Raw genomic sequence first — 23,141 nt, forward strand, 5'->3', positions numbered from 1 at the left:
ATGTCGAAATAGGCATTTACGGTAGGAACAATTCGAAAAAGGCATCTTTACAAAAAAAGGTTGAAAATAGGCAAAAAAAGACATTCAAAACATTTTTCCTGAACTTCCGGGCTGTAGTTATCACATCCGCAGAGTGCGAAACTGTCCAATCATAACAAGGGGAAAATTTCGTTTTTTAGTTATAAGGATTTCAGTTAATAATTTAGTTTTCGACAAAAGTTTTCGCTTTTTTTTCTTTTTTTCTGCGCATTATGAACCAGACTTGCGTAACCAGACCCTGTAAGTCATCATTACACTGGGCAAAAATGAAATTGCGTCCAACATGAAAATATAGAATTCCTAATGATTTTGACCTGCTGAACATGAATATCACCGTGTGTGTGTGTGTGTGATTTGTACATATAAGCCACAATAAAAAAAGTACTTAATAGTAAGTATAATTTGTACAATGCCCTACAACTTTCAGAAGTTATGCTTTAGCTTTCTTTGTTATAGATTCGTAAGGGCTAACTTCCCAGACTCACCGCATAAAAAATGTACTTTACTATGCACTTTTGTAATGCACTTATATGTAATAAGAACTTCCATAAAATCGCAAGAAAGACTTGAAATGACCTTAGTCGATTTGTATAGTTTTTGGGCTTAAAAACTGCAAATAATGAAATAAATTCTATTAAAGATAATTCTCATTTTTCACATTAGAAATATAACTAAATATCTCTCTCTCTCTCTCTCTTGAATATTATTCCTAATTAAAATTAAAACTGTGTTGAGTAAAAACACGAAGAAATAGAGTATGAAAAAATTAAAATGCTGCCTGTTTTCAATAAATAATATTGAAGAGTTTTTTTAGGATGAATTTCCCACTTATATAACTTCTCTTTCTTTTCCCTTACTACATTTGGACTTACTTTACATTTTAAATTAACTTCTCCTTACTTATTTTTTTTCCCTCTACAATCGAAATATTATCACCACATGCCTGCGGCCACCATGACCTATCATATTATATTGTGTTTAGTTTTTGTGTGTTTTGTTTCCTTTTTACTTTCTGTTCACTCATGTTCTGTCAATTTTTTTGTTATTTTATTTATTTTTATGTTTATAAGTTTCATATCAAATTGTAAATTGTGATTGCCAGTAAGGGCCATTTGGCTCTTTGGTAATTTTTTCTCGCTCCCCTTTTTTCTGTATTCCTCATTTGTGACTAATAAAGTATTGTATTTATATAAAAAAAAGGATTTAGGCCCATTTTTCCAAGATTTTGAATTAATATCTGCTTTTATATTCGTTTCTAAATGAACGCATGAAAGACTGTTTCAATTTTTTTTAACGTATTTATAATATATTAGAACTTCACCGAAATATTGCCAATTGGCTATGTGAAAATGACATAATAATATAATTTACATCACTTTCACGTGGATGCCTAATTCATCATTTTGGAAAATAAAAAAAGAAGCGGTGGAATTTTCGAAATTACGAAATCCTAAAAAGATTGACAATACAATACAATACAATACAAATACAACGCCACAACAGGCAAAATGCCCAACGAGGTGGCTGATAAAAAGATGCCCATAAAAATATGGTTGTCATATGTTTCAAAAATACAGCAACCCAATTAAAAATGCAATTAACACAAATTACAAACCAATTACAAGAAAGAATACCAAGAATATTATACTTCACCGATAAAAAACCTCGATATAAAAGTATGAAATCTTGCCGCGGAGGTCAAATTAACACCATCTTGGAAATGCAAAAATAATTAACAACAAAAAGACTGAAAAAAATCAAAATTTTCACCATGAACACTTTATTTCAAATAAACGTATTCAGTATACACGTCGTATTACGTCGTTATCACGTCGTATTTCCGATACAAATGAAAATTTTCTTGTATTAGCTCTCATTACATCATTTAAACGCCATACTTTCAAATGCAAATGCAAAGCCACAACAGGCAAAATGCCCAACGAGGTCGCTGAGAAAAAGATGCCCATAACAAATATGAATGCCATATGTTTCTAAACTATAGCAACCCAATTACAAAAGCAACTAAAAACTATATACACATGATAAAATATTATACAATGCCCATAAAAAATACTTATGGTTGTCTTATTCTAAGTATGGATAACTTCTCGATTTACCCCAACATGATTCCTTTTTAAACGTGTCAATTGTGTTAGAATTTACTACTTCCGGGAGTAAGCTATTTCATTTATTAACAACCCTGTTAGGAAAAATTCCCCCTGCGACACCATAACCTCGCATTGTCCCTTACCAATCGATACTATTTCACCGAACACCAACTCTAGCCATATCGCTATATTGCAATTTACTGCCATTAATGAGATGGGTTGGAAATGAAGGCGCTGTCTATCGGTGGTCGCCTCCAGATCGTGAGAGAAAATATCTTATCTATATCCTCCCTTGGGTTCGAACACGGGACCCTGACAACAATCTTCACGATGGTAGACGAGCATCTTACCACCATGCAACTCGGGCAAAATTTCCTCCACGAGGCACCGGTGGGATACGAACTACCAATCGATACTGGTGTCCCCTTGTAAAAGCAGTCGATTGACGGTGTACTTGTAATTCATGGTCCATTCATCCTGTTGAAAATTTTGAACACTTCGATCATATCTCCCGACACCTGCGTTCATCCAATGTAAACATATTCCAAAAAATGAAGTCTCTCTTCATAACTCTGCGTGACAATAAGGACACGCGTAGCTCTTCTCTGCACCCTTTCAACCAAGTCTATGTCCCTCTGTTAGGTATTGGTCTCCAAAACCTCACAGCATACTCCAGTCCAGGACGAACTAAGCCCCGAAAAAGCGGAAGAATGACTTTAGGAGAACGCGAAGAGACCTTTTTGAAAATGAAACCGAGCATTCTATTCGTTTTTTTGACCACCGTTGAACAATTTTCAGAAAAATGTTATTTTCATAGAAATGCATAACTGTAGAAATTTTACACGGAGAGTATTGAAATTATAAAAAGATAATACAAATAATAACACAAAAACAAGATACCAATTTACTCAAGAAAAGAATTTGTAGCCGTATTAAATGAGGTAAGTTGGTCTTATCTTATGGTGTGATCTCTCAGTTACAAGATCAGCACGATCCACGATCTCTCTCTCTCTCTCTCTCTCTCTCATCAATTTAAATTTGTATTTCAAAAAGTCAACTATGTTAGAAAATAATCATCTAACATAAGGGGTAGTCAGTCTATTTCTGAATCTATGAATAATCTGATATCAAATAGGGTGTAGTACTTCCAAAGAAATAGAAAAAATATAAAATTATAATTTTCAATAACTTTCATCCCAATTGAATAAAGCCACAGATTCCCATGTACGAATCTTCTTATATTCTGGAGGATCCATCTCCGTTTATAGAGAAATAGATCAAACATTTTCGATATAAGTCATTGAAAATGGAAAGCGTTAAAAATCAATTGAATCCCCCTAAAGAAAAGCTTACTCCTCAAAGCAATGATGAGGCTCAAGTAGATCGTCTTTATACACATTAGCATAAACAAACTAGTAGTATAGATGTTTCTAAAGTATTCATAAAAAAACAATATTTTTTTTTTATCAGCAGCTCTTGGTGATTCTAATATGCCGGAGGACGAACAGGAGACCATGGGAACTCTGAGAGACTTGAATTTAATTTTTACATTTTTACCATCTGACGTTCGATGGCCCATTGTTACAATCATTTCCTTGTCATGCTGGTCGCACCTTTTTACACCCATCTGAAAAATGAAAAATAAATAAATTATGCACTAAAGGTGGTTAATATGATAATTTTACGAATTTATTTTTTTTGCATAGTTATTTTTTTTCAGGGTTGTTTGAATCGTGATTGTTCAGCAATGCTACATTAATTGCTGAAAAGGGATCAAAAAGTATTAAAACTCACTTCAAATGCTTCGAAAAGAATGGAAATTGTTACCAGCATGAAGAATAGTCTTGATTGATCCTGGTGCCATAAAAACCGAAGTCCAGCATTTTCGCATCTCTCTGGGATCTATTTTTTATGTTAATCAATCTCCCATAAGGCTCGAGAAACCTACAAATCAAACACCATCAGATAATCATTCAAAGTATTTTAAAGAAAAAAAAGTAAATTTCGAGTATATATTTACATATTAAAGAAATATTTAAAAAAAAATAAGCATATTACCTGGAAGAAAGCATCAAATCGAAGGAGCTATAGATGAAGTTGAGAGCAAACTTACTGAAATATAGAATCAACTAAAAGTGTATCTTTCGAGTTCTTGCCCTGGTTTATATACACGGCGGGGATCGCTCACCTGTTATTGATTTCCTGGATATCAATAATTGATTTTCGAAATTTTTTTGGTAATCGTTTGTTCTATTCAATGTGTTATTTCTTAATTCAGCATTGTTTGCCATTGAAGCGATGAGACAATGAAGAAAATTCGATTAGAAATCGTCAATTGTTTTATGTAGATTTATACCCATCCAGCTGTTTTCATTTTTCTGGAAATTATTTCCACTAATGATGAAAAAATCATACCTGTTTCTTTTAAAAAGCATTTTGGTAATTTCCTGTTGTACTGTAACAATATGTACTGTAACTTTTTGTATTATTTCAATACCTTACATTCAGAGTTACGTAAATTGTACTCATGAATAAAAGTACTGATTACGGTGTAATTACAACTAAACAGTGTTTTTTGATTAGAGTAAAAGTAATCAGTGAAACTTAGGCGTAATGTTATTGGAAGTATTGGGACGACTCAAAGGTACTGAGGGAGTTCAAACTCAGTATTGTATTAGTAATGGTGACAAATACATATAATTATCGGGGCCTCGGGTCCATATGCCAGATACAAGTTAAAGAGCCAGTAGAGAGAGATTATCTATATATATAAAATTGATTTTCTGTATGTCTGTGTGTGTATGTTCTCTATACAAATCTACAATGTTTGATCGATCGTCACCAAATTTTGCATATATACCAAATGGGACCCGACTTGAACGATAGGCTACTTAAATTTCGTCAGAGCAGGGCAAATGGCCGAAATGGGCAAAAAAAACTGTAGGGCAATAGTGGTTTTTGGGCCTCAACAATCACTTTCGGAACGTTTACTTTGTTTACCGTGGTACCCTAGCAATGCGTCTCAGACATGTATGTATATTCCTTTACAATGGTTTGTCACTTCTTTAATGCTGCCAGTATATATGTATAATAGTTTATGCCTTTATAATGGTTTGCCACTTTTTAAATCGTCCCAGTAATGAGGGTTTTTGAATAGCCGTCAGAATCATAATCAACATCACTTTGAGGATCAGGCAAAGGATGATCCCCATAGAAATCAGTGTTAAAATTGCCGATTTTACTGTAGAAATGCGGAAATTTATAGCGGGTTTTCCGTCACATCAGTAATTTGAAAAATTGTATTGAATTTTCGATTTTTTAAATATTCAGTTCACTTAGAGATATACGGAAGCCCAGAAAATTAAATATGAAGTATTTAGCCGGACCTACTTTTAAGATGGATATCCAGGCAATAACATTGATTTCAACTTTTTATTTACATCTTCTCAAGCATGAAAATTAATGTCTCCGTATTTTCTTTTAATATTCAACTGTTTTAAAATTAATTATGGGCCCGTAAAGTATATCGAAGAAATTCTACAGCTTTAATTAAGCATTTTTGGAAGCAGAAAAAGGCAGATTTATAACTTGAAGTTCAGGGGGGATCGAAATACCTAGCGTCCCTTGAAAAAGGGAAAAACACTTCATTTTAACGTTTCTTTAAATCTAGATTTGTTTATTTCATGATTCGCGCAGGAAGTCGCCATATTGGTTAAGTTAGACACGGTTTGTATGTCCCTCAAAGAAAGAGAGAGATATCACGTGATCCAAAAATCCTCATTGAAGAAAACCCGGGCAACGCCGGGTATTATATATAGCTAGTATATATATATAATCCTATATATCGAGAGTGCTTAACCTTTAGGACAGTGTTTCTTAACCTTTTTTACCCGCGGCCCCTTTAAACAATATTTTTTCTCATGGGGGGGGGGGGCCCCCCTCCCCCATGTCTTATGCAGGATCCTTCCCTTCATCAAGGAGTAAGACCTTTCCTCACTTCTCTTCCTCACTCACTAGATAAATTATTTTCAGCGAGTTCATAGTCGCCAAAATGTAATAAGTAAAGGTGACCCCTGATACAGTGAGGGTTCTTGTTCTTGTAAGGGCTCTATGCAGTGCCATCTCAACACCATGGGGTCCTTTTGAAAATATGACGTTCTGGAGAACCACACTTAGCTGGAATATAAAAATGTATGTAAATCTTGCATATCTACTTAATTTCACATATCATGATATCAAATCTCATTATATAGGCATCATTACTGACATCAAACTCTGAGCCATGCCCGGATGGACCATGGTGGCTCAATTCATTAATATTAAGTCGACCATGGATGCGCCTCACGTGTTAAGATGACTCTGGTACTGTGCAGGGTCATTTTCGAAGTATTGTGGGGGGGGGGGGCACCCTACTTGGCTGGAAGTATCTATATACACCAATTTTCATACTCATTCTTGAAAAATATAGAATCAGATCTCATTGTGATGGGGTCTCCTACGAACTGCTGCCACTACGGACCCCCAGGTGTTGTGGACCCCAATTATCAAGAGGAGTCCTGGTTCTATGGACAGTTCTGCTTCATTTTGAAATAAATCATACTTTTCCCTCCATATTTCACTCAAAAGCTTCATTTCTTTACATCTGGATTTTTTTATTTTTTCATGGCTCTTTGTAGCTCCCCTAGCAGCCTGCCATGGCTCCCCTTCAGCTTGATTTTCATCCGTGGTCCCATTAGAACATCCCAGGACCGGAAGGGGGCCATGTAGCCCCGTTTGATAACCACTGCTTTAGGAAAGTGTGGGGCAACTTCATTGGCTTGATAACGTGTCGCTAACTTTTTAAGTTATCTGGAACACCGCCGCAGGTTACTTAAGTGATCTGGAAATGTGCCGCGGGCAACTTGAGAGATCTGAAGCTGTGCCACGGGTAACTAGAGTGATGTAGAACTTCTCCACGGGTCTACTAAAAGCTCTGGAACTGTGTCGCGGGTCACTAAAGCGATCTGTAAATATGCCGCGAATCACTTAAGCGATATAGGAAATGTGCTGTGGGTCACTTGAGTGATCTATAAATTTATGTAGATTTAAAGATTATAAAAATGTCTTTTATTGTTTACCAACTTACTTTTCTATCGTTGTTGAAGAATGCACAGCCACATGTCTCCGCCACACATGGTTATTTCCCTCCAAAATGCAAGGGTCAAAAATCGTTCTTGCTTTGCTTGTCAATAAATAGGAGATATGTGTACTTTTGAGCCATGTACATTCTGCCGATAATTATAGAAATTTCATGAACAGCTCACAAGTAAAAATCGAATGTTTAGGAGTTGCTTAGAAACATCAATGGCCAAAGGAGCTCACAATATAAAATGCCTTTATTTGAACAATATAAGAAACTCATGTCGCTTTTTAGAGCAACACTGCCAATTAAAGGGTAAAATGTGCCATGGGTCACTTGAGTGCTTTGCAAATGTTTCGCGGGTCATTAAAATGTTATAGAAATGTGCCGTGGATCATTGAGTGATCTTATGCCAATTTCTTCAATTTTTATGAATTTTTAAACTATTTACGAATTTATGGGACACCCTGTACTTAATTAGTCGAAAAGATGAATCAAATGCTTTAAAGAAATTACTAATAATGGCGGAATATTAGAAAATGACGATGATGATGAAACTTTCCGTGTGTGGATTATTCATTGTATGTGAGGACAATGGAAGTAATTAATGATAACGTGTTCTGTCGCGAGGATTACCAAACCCTAAGGACACGTATCATTACAGATATCCATTTACATATACAATGCGATTATTTCGAGAACTTTCTATTGATTACAATTTAAATTGCATATTACACTTTCTAAATGATGTTTCTAAGAAGATGTATGTACGAATATTGTGTGTAAAATACAGCTGTTTTAACATCCTCTACAAAAACAATTCTGAGAAAACGGGAAACGTTGCAATATTACAATATTCAGCCACACCTGCTGATTGGTGGTCGTGTGAATAATTTATCCACGAAATTTTAGTGCTAAACCACATCAGGCCACGTAATACATTAATGTAGTGGTTCTCAATATGGGGCCATGTGCCCCCCCCCCACAGTCCTAAGATATTCTAATGGGGCCACGGGTGAAAATCAAGTGAAAGGAAGATCCACGACAAGTGGTAAAGGGGTCACAGAGAACTGTGAAGAAATTAAGCTTTCAAGTGATGCACAAGGAGAAAAAATATGACTACTTTCAGAATCCAGCAGAGCTGTCCATAGAACCAGGACCATCTTTGACCATAGAACCATTGAGCCTATGTAGGATGAGCCGGGTCTTTGTATCTATGGGGTGGGGGGGAGGGGCCAGCACGATGAGATACGGTACTACAGTGGTTCTCAAACTTTTTTTCAACCACAGCTTCTATTGCACATTTCATGGTTCAACCGCGGCTCCCCAAATTAGTTTAGTACAGTGTTTTTTAACCTATGGTTCGTGGACCATCGGTAGTACATGAGTACTTTGTAAGGCATGCGAGGAATTATTTTCATTTGCATGAATGACACATTTTGTGTTATGATATTGCAATTAATTCAATTTTATATGATATTCAAATTATAAAAAAAACCAATACATTTTGGATTTTATGGATATTATCGGACTTCGAAATTGATCTTTTGATGCTACGGGGTCCTTGGAGCATTGACCGGCACCACATGGGTTCGCGGTGCATTGACTTTCACTACAGAGGTCCACGACATCAAGTAAGTTTGGGAAACATTGCTTTAGTAGATATTTTTACTTACAAAAAAACCCCTTCAAAGCATAAACAGGTGCACAAATAAATATATCCAGGTCGTCGCGACGCTCTTGACAAACGTTAGCAACGACTCTAGCAGCGGCGACGCACATTTTGAGAAACACTGCTTTACTTTGATTTCTAAATGTAAGTATGTAAATCTCTGAGCTGTTACTTTCAGCTTACTAAGTATGGGCCCCTCGGAACATCACTTTGCCCGGAGACCCATGGTAATGAGACGGCCATGCATAACCCCACCCCCACCAAGAAGGCAACTCACTAAATTCTAGCTCAGGGTAAGCGCAAGTACAGGGTGATATGTAGGGAGGGTTCATTTATTGTGTAGGTTCGTTTTTTTTGGGGGAGGGGGGAAGACATATCCATTTTTTCCATATAATTTTGTTCTTGGGAGGGATGATCACCTCTGCTTTCTAGATCCGTGCCTATGATAAAATATAAATATACTGCCCATAAAACATTATGGTTGTCTTATCTAAATATGTGTATAGCTTCTCGATTTATCTCAATATGTTTATTGTATTTCTTTTTAAACGTGTCAATTATGTTAGAATTCATGACTCCCGGAGGTAAACTATTCCATTTATTCATAACCCTATTAGAGAAAAACTCCCTACGACGCCACAACCTAGAATTATCCCTTACCGATCAATACTGGTGTCCCCTTGTCGAAGTAGTTGATTGACGATGTATTAATAACTCATGGTCCATTTTATCCATTCCGTTGAAAATTTTAAACACTTCAATCATATCCTCTAACATCTGCGCTTTTCCAATGTAAACATTTTCAAAAAATCAAGTCTTTCTTCATAGCTTAAGCCCCGTGTGCCATCAAGAGCACGCGTGGCTCTTCTCTGCAACTCAAAGAGCCCAATAGTTATCCCAGAAAGAAAAGAGGCCGAGAGCCCAACAACTTCAAAAATACAAAAGAGGCCCAGAGCCCAACAATTGAATCAAATAGAGAATCATTTTGCATTGTATCGTTTGGTATTACACATCTATGTATGATGCCCCCAAAAAGTACGGTGGGAGTGGGTGCTGCCAGGCATTTTCTGCGGCACTATCACTCTCTCTGGGATTTTTCTGAGCTTTTTTCAAAATAACGACAGAGTCTGGTCGTGTTCGGTTCATTCAGTTCAGTGCAAGCAATAAATGTGTCCAACGACAATGTAAATTCCAAAAAATTCTCAAAAGGAGACAAAGCATTAGAATGATTCCTTTATTTGAAACACCGCAAAAAGAAAAAGATAACGGCAAGTCCGTAAGAGAGAGTCGTTCTATATAAACTACTTAGCCCTTTTCTCTCTCGTCGTTTAGAGTAAAAACATGTGTAAAATTATTGTATTGTATGTTTACTTTTATGGTGTTATTTTATTACTATTTATTACATATATTGTTATTGTATTGTGTTTTAAATGCTGTTGTATGAGTCATTTTTATGTGAATGAATAATTGTGGAACGAATCATCAGAGTATCCATTATTTCCTATGGAGAAGTTAGATTCGATACCCGAGTGATTCTGATTATGAGCATGTTCTCGGAAACAATTATACTCGTACCGTAACCTTTATACTCTTTCTAAAGTGCCTATTAGCAAATATTATCACATATTGTTTTCCACAAATCAAGTGGCTCTCACTTTTCTGCTCCTCCTTGAATTTTAGAACTTCTATTAAATTGGCTGATGTGTCGAAGCATTGGAAACAACTTCAGTGTAGTATAGTCTAATGGTCTTCATATTCAGCCTGTCTCAGCAACATGTGTTGGGAACCATTTGCGTCGGAAGTGTTTAAGATCTGTGGGTGCTCACAATGAGTTACGTGCAAGAAATTGTCTCATGATTTAATTGTTTAGGCGCTCAAACCTATTCTATAAAATTCTGTGGATGTTCGAGCACACTTTTGTTAGTGGAAACACAAGACTAACGGAAAATGAATGAGGAAAAATGAAACGGCTGATCATTCGTGACCCGGTATGAATGTCAGGGCCCGGCAGTTGAGAAACACTGATATAGAGAAATCCTGCCGAGCCAAAACCGCTGGAGCTATATTTATGAAATTTGGTAAGTAGGGCCATTCAAGTATTACATTCAGCAAATTTTCAGCTACTTTTGACCCCCCCCCCCCCGTGTCAGCAAAATACTGACTCCCTCCCCTTTTTGTCAGCAAAATTTCGTCAGCTCTGCACCCTACCTCCTAACGCATATTGGTTGGATCAGAGACGTACTCGGAGAAGGGGGTACAGGGGCTCTCCCAGACGATCAAAAATTTATTTTTTAATGCAAAAAATATTTTTGAAGTTAAAATTTCGAAATAAAATACCTCTATATTATTGTAATCAATTTCTGCTAATTTCAACGCTATTTGAAAGCTAACTCAAAATTTCTTTTAAAGAAATTCATTGCGACCCACCCTCTAAGCCATATATGGTAAACCCTTGGCCCGCGGATCAAATGTGAGCCTGGTTGTTATCTGATGTGGCCTGCTCCCTCAAACCTAACTTTGTAAAAATGCGGCAGATAGCTTAAGTGAACAGCGGCACAATTCCAGAGCATTTAAGCATCCCGTTGCATATTTTCAGATCACTCAATTAGACTCGTTTATAGATCACTTAAGTGACCCACGACACAGTTTCAGAATAATTAAGCGGTTTGTGGCACATTTAGAGATCCCTTGAGTGACATGTGGCACAGTTTTAGATCATTTAAGTGGCCCTCAGTGCGGTTCTACATCACTCAAGTTACCCGCGGCACATTCCAATATTACTTAAGTGATCCGCGGCATAATTACGGATCACTTGAGTGATGCGTGGCACATTTCCAGATCACTTGGATCCACGAAACACATTTATAATTTTTAATTTTATATTACATTATATAATTTTGGCTTCTCCATCTTTCGAAGATTATAGTAATTTTTTTTTCTCGCAGAATCTAAAAAAATATTGAAATTCTTGATATAAAATCTAAGATTGCAATGAATTTGTAATGCGATTAATGCTGCGGAATCCAGACTTGATATGAAAAATGGATCATGATACGAACTTCGAAACTAGTTACGGGGGCAGAATGTTACTTTAGAGGAGTGAAAGAAAGCGCACGAAATTGCGCTAAGCGATTTGTAGTTACTGATCTCGTGGCAGTAAAGAAATGGCCGTTGCTAGACTTACGCTAAAAATATGCGTATTGAAGTGTAATCCCAACACTTCGAAGATTCAGAACGGAAGCTTCCGCCCAGGCCTACAATAAGAATGGAACTGGACATCCGGCCGGAGTAAGGAAATGGCAGCCCAGACTATGAAATGAGAACGAAAGAGGCTATCCACAGACCGTTCAAACTAGCCCGCGGTATGCTAAGCCGGCAAACAAACTGGACTTCACGTGTTGCCGCCAAATTATTGGTTACCGTGGAGCTTCGTTTCTTTAAATTTAAACGTGCATTTTTTTTTCTCGGCGACTGCGGAGGGGGAATGGTGCTGGAGAAAGAAAACCAGAGAATTTATCATGGTAAGAAATTCGAAACTATTTATGGGGGCAGGTCACTAAGAGGAGTGCAAAAGCGCACATGAAAATCGCTTAGCTCAATTTAAAGTTGACAATGTGGCAGCTGTTACACTTGCGATATCAGTGCTCGTACTGAACTGCAAGCCCAACACTTCCAAGATTCAGATCAAAAGCGGCCACTCAGGTCCCCAAACAATGAAAATATCGGGTCTGGATGAAAATATCCCTCCAGACCCGAAAATAAGAACGATAGTGGTTATCCAGGCCCTTCAAATTAGCCTGTCTTATTCAACGCCGGCAAACTAGAACTCAACTGTTGCCCGAAACTATTGGTTACCGTGGGGTTTCGTTTCTTTGAATTTAAACGAATTATGCCTTGCATTTTTTTTCTCTACAACTACGGAGGGGGAATGGTGGAAGAGAGACAGAGAACCAGAATGGATCATGATACGAAATTCGAAACTATTGATGGGAGCATAACGTCACAGAGTGCAAGAAAGCCCATGCAAGCTGACTTGAGGTAATGTGCGTATCGAAGTGTCAGCAAAAGTGGCTGTCCAGGCAGTTAAAGAATGTGACTGTCCCATAAATTAAATAGAATTAAGATGTGGCTGCAAATTATCGGTTACTGTGGTGCTTCGGTTCTTTAAATTTGAACGAATATGCGTTAAATTTCTGGTCTCGGTAACTAAGGAGGGGATGGGGAGAAGAGACAGAGAATTAGAATGGATAATGGTACGAACTTGGAAACAAGTTACTGGGGCAGAATGTTTCTAAAGAGGAGTACAAGAAAGCTCGTGAAATTGCGCTAAACAATTTAAAGATGTGGCAGTAAATAAGTGACAGCTTTTAAACCTGTGCTAACCACGTACTGAAGTGCAAGCACAATACAAGATTAAGATCGAATGTGGTCATTCAAGCCCGCAAAGGAAAGTTGCCTTCCAAGCATTTCAAACTAGTATGTCCGTGTCATAAATCCGCAAACAAACTGGCGCACAACGGTTGCAGATAATTATTGGTTACCGTGGGGCTTCATCTCTTTGAATTTGAACGAATATGAATTGCATTCTTTTTCTCATCAACTATGATGGAGGAGAGACAGAGAACCAGAATGGATCACGATACGAAATTCTGAACTAGTTATGGGGGCAGAATGTCACTAAAGAGAAGTGCAAGAAGCACATGAAATTGTGCAAAGTGATTTTGTTGTCGATGTGGCAGTGAACAAGTGGACGTAGACTTCAACGTGCAAGCCCAATGCTTCTAAAAACGAAAATGGTCGTGCAGGCACGCATACAAGACCGAAACTAGCCGCCGAGGCCCGTAAGCAAGAACGTGATAGTCCAGGCATTGAAACTGGAATGCATCGTCAGATTTCCGATTAGTTTTGGAAAATTTTTCATTTTTGCTTCAAATTATTGGTTGCCGCGGGGCTTCGTTTCTTAAAATTTTAACGAATATTTCTTAAAATTGGTTCGAGAAGCTCCTCCCTACAAAATAATTCATCTGAAGTCTTCCCAGCAACTAAGGAGGGGGATGGTGGAGGAGAGACAGATAATTAGAATAGATAACTATACGAACTTGGAAATTAGTTACGAAACCACAATGTTACTGAAGAGGCATGCAAGATAGAAAATTCAATCGTGACAAGTGGTTTGAAGATGCCGTGACAGTAAACAAGTGGCCGATGTTAGACTTGGGTTAAAAATGTGCGTACTGAAGTGCAATCCCATCACTTTCAAGGCTCTGAACAAGTGACCGCCCAGGCTCACAAACAAGAACCACCAGACCCTAAAGACTTCCCGCGAAAGCAGATATGTATTTTGTGGAGTGGTGGTAAGACGCTCGTCTACCACCGTAGAGGTTGCCGCCAAGACCGAGGTTCGAACCGACAAGTATTTCCCTAACGAGCTTGAAGCGACCACCGATTGATGCACCTTCGTTTCCAACCCAACTCGTAAATTGCGTACAGCGATGTGGCTGGAGTTGGTGTGGTGAAGTAGACCCTGCAAACTAGCTTACAGTATGCTAAATCCGCGAGCAAACTGGAATGCAATTGTTGCCGCAAATTATTAGTTACCATGGGGCTTTGGTTCTTAAAATTTAAACGAATATGCCCTGCATTTTTTTCTCGACAATTACGGGGTGAGACAGGGAAGCACTTGGATCATAATACGAAATTCGAAACTACTTTTGGGAACAATGTCACTAAAGAGGAGTGCAAGAAAGCATAGGGGCGCGGTAGCCCAGGCAGTGCCGTCTTAAGAGCGTGATGGGCCCCCGGGCCAAGTGGTTTTTGTGAGGCCCTACCTGGTAAATTCTAGTAAATTTGAATCAGATCTCATTTTTATGAGGCCCCAGTCTTGAGGCCCCCGGGCCGCGCCCGGGTGGGCCCATGCGTTAAGACGGCACTGAGCCCAGGTCGATAAGATACTCGCCCAAAGGATGTTTAGAGGCGTCGCGAGTTCGATACCCAGTTCGTCCTTGTCAGAAAACTTTCCTGACACAGGGTACAACAAAAACGGCGACTTGACCGCAGCAAAAAATTGCTACCGCAAGGAGTCCCCCATCGAGGGGTTAGTGCACCAACCCCTCGATGAGAAAAAAAAACTAGCCTGCCGTTCGGAATCGGCAATAAATTGTATGTCCCGGTCTAAATAGCCATCGTGTGCAGAAAATGACCGTGGAGCGACGAATCATCAAATGATCAAGAAAGCATATGCATGAAAGACGAGCTAACAATGTGCGTGCTGAAGTGAAAGCCCAACACATCAGAGATTCAAATCAAAAGTGGCCGTCCAGGGTCAGAAACAGTGTCAGTCCAGTTGCTGTCACGGTCAAACCCGAGAGAGGGTATAGGTAAAATATTTTCCCTAACGAACTTGAGGCGACCACCAACAGACAGCATCTTCATTTCCAACCCACCTCATTAATGGCAGTGAATTGCAATATAGCAATATGGGCTATGGCCAGAGTTGGTGTTTGATGGAGTAGTGAAAGCCTTTGGAATGTGACGTTCCAAAACCGATAAATTAACTAGGATTCTGATGTGGCGGCGAATTATCGGTCACCGTGGTGTACCGGTTCTTTAAATTTGAACGAATATGCCTTAAATTTCTGGAATCATCTCGGCAACTAAGGAGAAGGGAGGGGTGGGGAGGAGAGACAGACTTAGAGTGTATAAAATGATTCGAACTTCGAAATTCATTGTGGGGCAGAATGATTCTAAAGAGAAGCGCATGAAATTGCGCTAAGCGATTTGAATGTGTCGATGTGGCAGTGAACAAGTGGACGCAGATTTGCGCTAAAAATGTGCGTACTGAAGTGCAAACAAAATACTTCCAACACCCGAATCGAAAGCGGCCGTCCTGGGCCTGAGAGCGAAATTGGCAGCTCAGTCCTGCAAGCACGAAAGTGGCTGTCCAGACCCGCAAACAAGAACGATAGTAATTGTCCAGGCCCTTCAAACTTGAATGTGGTGATCCCAAAACCGTAAACAAACTAATAAGAAACTAGCCGCAAATTATTGGTTACGGTGGCGGCATCGTTTCTTTGGATTTAAACGAATATGTGAATTGCATTTTTTTTTCCAAGAAGCCCTACGTAAATAGGACAAATGTTTTGAACAACTAATAGTACACACTTCTATGATGTCCGCTTGACTAAGCCGACAATTTTTAAGTGATTTTTTATTTTCAACTAGCTGATACCCATCGACGTTGCCCGCCTCTTAAAAAATTATATATTGGCCGGTTGGCCGGTATTTTCTAGGCTCATCTGGAAGAAAGTGATTCGATAAAGTTAAGTGATAAGATTTAATAATTTGAAAGTTGCAAAAAAAAATTTCTGCATCAAGTAAAAAAGTACATTCGAGCGAATGTAACGGATACGCTTATTAGCTCATTTCTGGTCCAGAGGCCCCAAGTAGTTCTTATTCCAGCAATTTCTTCAAGATTTGGAGAGCAATTTCGAGGGGCTACCTTATTACACGGAAATTCGTTGGTTATCATTAAGTTTTAAAAGTTTGTTTTAAAACATGACATGGGTGCTGTATTCAGCATTCTTATAATTGATGTTACTGAACATGTGAATAATTTAAACGTTCAACTTCAAGGGAAATATCAGCTAACGCCGTATATTTTTCCATGCATTGGCAAGTTTATGGGTAAATCGAATTTTCTCGAATACTATTTAGAATAGAATATTCTCAATTATTTTTGGCAGATAGGTAGAATTAATTTTTTATGTGGTTATATTTATAACTCTTCCATTTTCCTTCGATTCCAATTAAACTGTTTTTAAATGTTCAGTATTAATTTCTAATTCTAATGAACAAATTTTTAATTAACAATTATCAAATTTTATTAACTCATTTTTAATTATTAATTTTTAATAATTGGCAGCCCACTTAAGAGATGATTTTGAAGTAAATGACCCAAGCTCTAATTGCGTCTGATACCCCTGATATAAGTAGATGAGATTCATGATTAAAGAATTATATTATAGAAAGTAGCAATTCTAGTGTTCTGGGCAGTAGCGTTGGAGCCGTGGTACTGTGAGTGCCCGAGTTTCCGCGATAATTTATGGCATGCAACTGAGCACCCACTAAATTCATTCCGAAATCAAAATTTCCTATGCAAAGATCAAGACGAGCACCCGCAAGCTCCAAACACTTCCCATACCTCTGCACTCAACTGATCTGTGAATATGCTGCGGTTCCTTAAGTGATCTGGACATTTTGCGTGGGCCACTCAAGTGATGTAAAACTGCACCGCGGGTCACTCAAATGATCTTTTAATATGTAGCGGATCCCTTCAGTGGTCTGGAAATGTGCCGTAGTTAATTTTCATGAAATTAGGTTTCAGGTCGCAGGCCACATCAAATGACTTCAAGAGCCGCATTTGGACCATATTTCCGGGACAGTTCTGATTTTTTCTCCGTCCTTTTGAAAAAAATGCACCGGTTTTTCCCATTTTTTAGTCGAAGTTTTCTTGAGTTTGTTAGTTAATCGAAAACGTTGATACAGGTAATTTTCAACGGATCGATTGAATGCAATATTACCATATAGAAGTTCCGAAAATTTCATGAACTATCATTTCTTGTTGGGAGGGGTGAACACCCCGATCACCCCCCCCCCCTCCATAGATCTGCGCCTGTCTCTGGGGATGTCAGCATGCTAACCATCAGCTTTGAATACAAGTGAAAAACAAAGAAAAATAAATCAATAATCATCCAAAAAAATCGAAGACAGGACAAAAAAACATGAGTTAGGAGCTGGATTTTGGACTGCTGGTCCTACGCTCTGTCAACTGCACCAACCATGGCCACAACGGTAGGGCTGACAGGGTTCCCTTCCGGTAACCGCGATAATTTTTATCATTTGTTGTTTTACACTATAAATTCACAAAGCAGTGGCCCGAGAAAAATCGTTCCTTAGGGAGGGAGCGTCAAGGTCTCGTCCGTAAGGCATAGGGCATAGGCGGAAATAGACGTGCAAGTCAAATCTGGCGGGCACGATGATGACGATGATGTCAATTCATATATACGCATACATTAGATCAGTCAACTCCACTTTTGACCTTGGGGTGGGGGTGGGGGACGCTCCCTTATGCCCCCATTTTTTTGCCGCCCATGGCATACGGGTCCTGCTTAGGGTTACCAGATCCGAAGACTGAGAAAGGAGGACGTCTGCTCACGCACCCTTAGTGACGTCACTTATTCCAATTTCCCCAATAGATGACGCCACTATTGCGGCCAATAAAACCAGTACCAATAATAATTTTTTCCAACTCTTAAAACAGAACTGCTAATAAAAGCAGTAACAAAAAACATTCTGGGAAATTCGACGACTATTGGTGAATGCGTGTGGGAAAAAAACACGAAACACTCATACAAATGAAGAAATATGTGTTTCAAAGTTTAGAAAAAAACATTTTCCCGACAAAATTCCCGGAAACCTGAAAAGGAGGATAAAAAGTTGAATTTTCCGAAACGTAGGAGGGCTCTTGAAATATAACATCAAAAATGAGGACTTCTTCCCAAAATAGGGAGTTTGCTCCCAGATCGGGAAAGGCATGGCACTAAAACAGCGGATGCTGGCTGAAGTCTTAATTATGTACAGTAGACGCCGCTTATTAGAATCACAGATATTGTTATCATTTGGGTATTATTATCACTTTCGCAAAGTAGGGAACGATCCAATATCATAACATGGGAAAAGAATTCCTCTTCTGAAACCAGAATTTCGATTCATGTTTTAACAATTTTTTTTATCGGGAGTGGTTTTTTTTTTGTTGTTGTTGCGTATTTTGAAGCTAAAGGTCTAATCAGACTTATTTTTTCTCCATAAGTTATCGATATAAACCTGCAAGACTATGTAGGAGGTCGGAAGGGGCACACCCCTCCCCCGTTAAATCAAACGGGACGTATGGTCATCCTATTTGCTTTCGGATATCTTTCGTATGTAGTTATCATTCGGTTGTTTTAATCAGAAACTCGTCCCGATGTGTGATCACATTAAGCGGCGTGTGCACTGTATACAAAAATTCTTAAACATCTGCTAGCCGCTAATACATATGCGTTTTAAGAATGCACACGTCACTAGTTTCACTTAAGCTAGACCTGTTTCATCTAGGGTTACCAGATCCGAAGACTAAAAGAAGGACATCTGCACACGCACCTTTAGTAACGTCACTTATCCCAATTTCCCCTATAGGTGGCGCCACTATGCGGACAAATAAAACCGGCCACAACAACAATTTTTCCCAACTCCAAAAACAGAACCGCTAGGAAAAAAGCCGAAACAGAAAAATTCTGGGAATTTCGACGGCTATAGGTGAATGCGTGTGGGGGAAAAAACAGAAAAACACTCATATCCATGAAGAAATATAATAAATATAATGTTTCAAAGTGGAGAAAAAAATTTACGCACAAAAAATGAAAAATAATTCCGGAAACCTGAAAAGAAGAACCAAAAGGCGAATTTTCCAAAACGCAGGAGGATGCTTGAAATGGCATCAAAAAGGAGGACATATCCTCCTAACTAAAAAAGGACGGTTGGTAACCTTAGTTTGATCGAATAAATTATCGAAACATGATGCTGCTAGTGCTGCCATCTAGCAATTTAGACCTTTTTCAAAGATGGAATAGTTTAAATCTTAATTCTTATAACCTTCGCGTTCCACGCTCCTTTGTGCCTAATAAGAAGGTCGGACTTAGCCGGTGCGGTCACCCATAAATTTTAGGGGCCACAAAACGGAGTAAAAATACTTTTGCATACTTTTCGCAAACCACGAAATTTTACTAAAAAAAACTCGTTTTCTATGGAATTCACGGTGTAGCATTAAAGTTGTTTGAGAGGTCTCTCAAACAGGAGACACTTTGTAAATACCGGCGAGTGCAACTCTAGTATCAACAATATCATGTGTGGGGTACCTCAGGGCTTTTGCCTTGACCCAATGTTATTTCTCGTCTATATCAATGATATCTATAAAATAATCAGAAATTACAAAGTGTTTATGTATGCAGATGACACGACCGTTTTAAATTCAAGAAAACAAATTCCTCAAATCATAGATGAAATCCACGATAATATGATCTTAATAAGTTTATAACATCGTTATCATAGCATCTGGTTATCAGTGAACAGGCTGAAACTCAATATTTCAAAATCAGTTTGCATACTTTTCAGACTTTTGCAAAAACCTTTGGATACTGTATCATTACCTATAAAATTCAGGATTAGCTCTGAGAAAGATACATTATATATGTGTGGGGGGGGGGGATGCCGTGGAGAACAAAGAGGGGAAAAAAAGCTGAGGAGAACTACCATCGCTACCTCAATTGCTCGTCATCAGTTTATCGTTATATCGTTGAGATATCATGATTGTGGTGGGAAAACGGGGGAGGGGGGGGGGTCAATCACAGTGGTTTCAATTTCATGGCACGAACAGAGGCGAATTTAACGGCGGGCGCACCAGGAGCGCGTTCGGGGCCCCGACATTTAAAGGTCCCCGAAAAACACAAACTTCACACTTCACAAAAGACAAAAATATATTAAAGGTAAGTTTGATACATGTGAAAAAAAACAAAAGACCACACAATGGAAATGCATCAATGAGAACATATGGAATAAAAATGTGAAACAAAACACTCTACCAGATTTTTAAGATCCTAAAGATGTGGCTGAAAGTTTTAATAATGACTTTATTAGAAGAAATTTAGATGATACCGAAGAAATTATAAACTGCTCTTATACAATACAAGAGAGTATCTTCAATAATTCCATTAGCTCTATGTTTTACTCTAAACTTCTAATCAAACGTTAAAAGGAATAATAACAGAATTAAAAGATAATAAAGAAAGTGGATACGATAAATTAACCCCTAAAATCTTAAAATCATTTTCTTTTATCACATTGATATTATTAAAAACATTGTTGACACATTAATAACAAACGGATTATTTTATGCCGAATTAAAATATGCTCTTGTACACCCAATTTATAAAGCAGGTAATATAAAACATCTGGTGAATTATAGACCAATATCCATTTTTCCAGTTTTTTCAAAAATGTATTAAAAAACACCTTATCAGCTTTTTGAATAGCAAAGACTTTTTTGCACCTATCTAATACGGCTTCCAAAAAAAAACACAGAAATAACTATCATTGAATTAAGTAATCATTTAAACAACGGATTTAATAACAACAAATATTCCATTACAGTTTTCTTAGACTTAAAACGAGCATCCGATTATGTTGATTTAGATATTCTAACACAAAATACTTCTCAGCAGGCATACGAGGTAGTGTACCAAATTGGTTTAAAACATATTACTATAACAGGAAACAAGCTGTCATAATAAATGGTGAAATCAGCACATTCCAAAATGTAATGAAAGTAGTCTCGCAAGGATCGGTCCTTGGGCCATTATTATTTCTTGTTTATACTAATGATTTATGTAAAATGAAGTTAAACGGTAAATTAATCTCATTCGCAGACGACACAAGCCTATACGTTGAAGATTCAGAAATGATAGATCTTGAAAAAAAGGTCGAACAAGACTTACTTTAGATTAACACCTGGCTAAATAAAAACAAATTAAAACTAAATACATATGCTCAAAAACTAAAACATTAATCACGAAACTAATATACATATAAAAATACATAACTGTTGTTTATGCCAATTGAACCTACAATGTAATTGCCAAGAAATAGAAAGAGTTAGGAATTATAATACGAGAGTTTTTAAATATTTTTTTATATAAAGAGTTTTTTATTATAAAGAGATTTTTATATTTTTATTTAAAGAGTTTTTCTATTATAAAGAGTTTAGGAATTATAATACAGGATGATCTAAAATGGAATTTGCAGCGTGAAAAAATAGTTTAAAAAAATTAGAATCTATATAGCAATCACGTATAAACTTAAAAACACAAATGATAACAACTTCCTAAAAAACATATTTTATGCATGGATTTATTCACTAATAACATATGGAATTTGTGCCTGGGGTGGGGCATATGATATAAACAAACAAGGATGAAATAACACATACAATAAAATAAGATCAATAATAACAAGTATTAACTTTAACAACAATAGAGCAGAGTGTCACACTCTTAACATAAGACAAATCTATATCTATATAGGATTATAAAATTTGTAACAGTAAATTACACATAGCTAACAATGAAAAGCAATAGAACATCAACTAGATAAGAATTGTTTATCAAGTGCCGAGAGTCAATAAAACATTATTTAAAAAAGTTTTTGTTTTACTGCTTCTAAAATACTAAATTTTTTTCACTCAATGAACCACACGAAAAATAATATGAATTCCAATTCTAATATTTATTCATTTACTAGAGAGACAAATTATGAAGCAATTATGCAATAATTACGATGCTTGAGAAGCTGGATGCATTGATGTATATGTAGGGTGACCATACGTCCCGTATTTCCCGGTATACAGTCCCGGTATTTTCTGTTTTTTTGGCCGTCCCGACTTTTTGGCGAAAGTGTCCCGGTTTTTCCCGTATTTTACACGAAGTCTACTTGAATTTTTATTCTTTATTGAAGTCAAAGATTGACATTATTTTTCAACTCATAAATTATTTTACGATAATTACAATTACAGTATATATGAAAATATTAATCTCCCACATTTGTCTTGAACGTTTGTTTTTCGTAGAATACATTTTAATCCACTGCAATTTGCAGCGATGCATCATTTCCGCCATTGAGATTTTTCCGTAATTTGAACAAAATTTGGCAACTTTGTTTGGTTTTGGCGTTGTTTTTGGCGATAATTGGCGATGTCCCGTATTTTCCCGTATTTGGAATCCCAGTTTCCCGTATTTATCTCGAGGAAATATGGTCAGCCTATGTATATGATGTATTTGGTATATTTGTGTGTGATCCTAATTATTTCTGTGAATTTTGGTATATTGCAAGAAATTAACATTTAAATAAAATACATTCCATAAACCCTAACCAATTAACTAATTTTTGAAAAAATAAACAGCAGTTACCACTTGTCTAATAGATAGGCTGACCATATTTCCTCGAGAGAAATACGGGACATTGGGATTCCAAATACGGGAAAATACGGTACATCGCCAATTATCGCCAAAAATGACGCCAAAACCGAACAAAGTCGCCAAATATTGTTGAAATTACG

This window comes from Pholcus phalangioides, unplaced genomic scaffold (assembly GCF_987345545.1).
Source record: "Pholcus phalangioides strain wild (caught in Gottingen) unplaced genomic scaffold, Ppha-v1.0 ptg000007l_1, whole genome shotgun sequence".
Classification (NCBI taxonomy): domain Eukaryota; kingdom Metazoa; phylum Arthropoda; class Arachnida; order Araneae; family Pholcidae; genus Pholcus; species Pholcus phalangioides.